The sequence below is a fragment of the Cibotium barometz genome, chromosome 2, assembly GCF_041138505.1.
Source record: "Cibotium barometz isolate CiBa-2024 chromosome 2, ASM4113850v1, whole genome shotgun sequence".
NCBI classification, from domain to species: Eukaryota; Viridiplantae; Streptophyta; class Polypodiopsida; order Cyatheales; family Cibotiaceae; genus Cibotium; species Cibotium barometz.
The window spans coordinates 9,528,793-9,531,242 of record NC_141047.1 but is presented as its reverse complement, the minus strand read 5'-3'; the positions used below and the strand labels follow the sequence as shown (position 1 = coordinate 9,531,242).

Here is a 2,450-nt window from a genome sequence, read left to right as displayed (position 1 = left end):
TAATCTTTCAATCATCATAAGCCTTCTTTGAACAAGCTTTCCTCTTTGCTTCTAGGAATGCATACTCAAGAGTGATGAACAAGCTCTTCAAATTCTCAATGACCACTTCACCTCAAGGGCTCCCATGATTTATAATCATGTTCATCTACATTGCCATCTACATAGTATCTAGAATTAGCTCTGAAGTAGCAATTTAAAAGTTAATATAGTAAAGATGTAGCATTTGTTATTTTGAAAAACAATCAAATTGTAGGAGACACATATTCATACACATCCCCTACCATGAAATCCTTTAACTTTTCTACTTCAATTCAATTTGAGATTAGTGCCAAAAGATTGAATTCTAGGGCATTTGATGAACAAACATGGGATACTTATAGAGTAACCTAGAGATCGACCCAGATGAAACCAAAGGAATCCCTAGTGTACTTGAAAGAGAATATAAAATGGGCACACTAAACATCATTCTTACCCTTACTAGTTTACCAGATTGAATGTGTGGGAATAAGATGACTAATCTTATATGGAGACTACCATATGATTATGAAACTTGTGAGAAACATCTTCAAGCAATTGACGTGGCATCCACAAGTTCCCAAGTTAAAAATGGTAAAACTAAACATCATTGTAACCCTTACTAGTTTACCACATAGAATGTGTGGGAATAAGATGACTAATCTTATATGATGGAGACTAGCATATGATTTTGAAATTTGGGAAAACAGATTCAAGCAATTGTGGCATATCCACCACAACCCAGATTGTAGAATCCCTATTGTCCAAAGGAGAATATAAAATGGTAAAAGTAAACATCATTGTTACCCTTACTAGTTTACTAGATAGAATGTGTGGGAATAAGATGACTAATCTTACATGGAGATTGGCTTATGATTATGAAACTTGGGAAAACATATTCAAGCAATTGTGGCATCCACAACCCAAATTATAGAATCCCTACTGTGCAAAGGAGAATACAAAATGGTAAACATCATTGTTACCCTTACTAGTTTACCAGATAGAATGTCTTGGAATAAGATGACTAAACTCAATAATATATGGAGATTAGTTTTTTTAAGTGAAAATCTAGAAAGCATATTCAAGCAATTGTGGCATATCCACTTGTATATCCAAAATATTTCTAGCCTCCTATGGTTAATTATGGAGACACCTACCATCGCAGGATGGTATTTGCAAATACTCTCATAGAAAAAAGGAGGAACAAGATCGATGCAACTTTGTCTTTCCAAGTGATCATAATGCGTGTTACCCTTCAAAGTTCATGAGGCCTATTGATGGGCAGGGTTAGTAGGTTGAAATCTTGAAAGTGAATGTCAAAAGCAGTGTAGGTGTTATATGTTTGATACATTTAAGATGTTACAATGATCATGTACCTATGATTGAATGGAGTAACAATAGAAGCCGTCTTGAGGCGTGCCGTCCGGACGGACGAGTATGACACTGCTCTCTCCTATAAAAGGGCGCCTCATGGTGATGGTTCTTTGAGAGGAGTTTTTGGACTATTTTGTGGACTACCTGCTAGACAATGGCAGATCACCATAGCCTTACTGTTATGAGAGCCTTCTTTGTCTTCTCTCTCCTCTTTGCCCTCTCTCACGCAGCTCGCCTCACCTCTACCTTCATACCCAGCCATCATGAAGATCTTCGTAAGTGATCACATGATAGCCGGCCATTGACTCAAGAATTCAAGCTTTAATGGTTAATTTAATGTGTGCTTAGTTCAACCATAATATGATTTACAATATCACTTAGCTTGACAAGGCAAGTCTCCTCTCTCTCTCTCTCTGCAGATCTCGGGCATGGGGGGGCTGCTGCAGTTAACGAGCAAAGCGTTCATGTTATTATGACCAAGGTGATGCTTCGTTTTTGCTTTCATGGTTAATTATAACCAAGATTTCATGGTATAATTAGCCTTGGTTAATACTGTTATACTAAGGTTTAGAGGGCTTTTGTGCAGGCGCAAACTGCTCAAGTACATCAAGAAACGCATATTGGACGAGAGCTTGTAGCAGCGGAGGCTCCCGGCATTGTTCATACTGATTATATTTGCGCTGACTCGTGCTAGAACAAACAAGTACAGCAACATAATTATCTATGACACCATTGATGTTAGCTGTTATTGCATCTCTTGCAGTCGAATTGTACTACTATGGTTGTGATATTACTGAAGTAATTTTACATACAATGGCGAGTTGCAGTAAGTGTACTTCTAAGCATAGCGAGCGTTGGCAGCCGGCTCAGCCAGTTATGATAATATTTTCCGAGTAGACAAAGATAATCATTCGTTGTATTTGCTTGATTATAATTGATTCCGGTTAATATGATAGCTACAGACGATGATTGATGGTATTGATAATCTCTCTCTCTCTCTCTACACACACACACACACACAATGCTTGGATCGTTGTTTATGTTACTATATCCTCTCTCTC

The 2,450-nt window shown here is 37.7% G+C and overlaps 1 long non-coding RNA gene across 1 annotated transcript; it reads left to right on the top strand.

The window, feature by feature from the left end:
• The first annotated feature begins 1,418 nt into the window (after window positions 1–1,418).
• Window positions 1,419–2,219, top strand: LOC147640617 (uncharacterized). The gene is made up of 3 exons (XR_015267401.1): window positions 1,419–1,664; window positions 1,809–1,870; window positions 1,976–2,219. It is a non-coding gene; the product is annotated as an uncharacterized LOC147640617 (long non-coding RNA).
• Window positions 2,220–2,450: the final 231 nt, after the last annotated feature.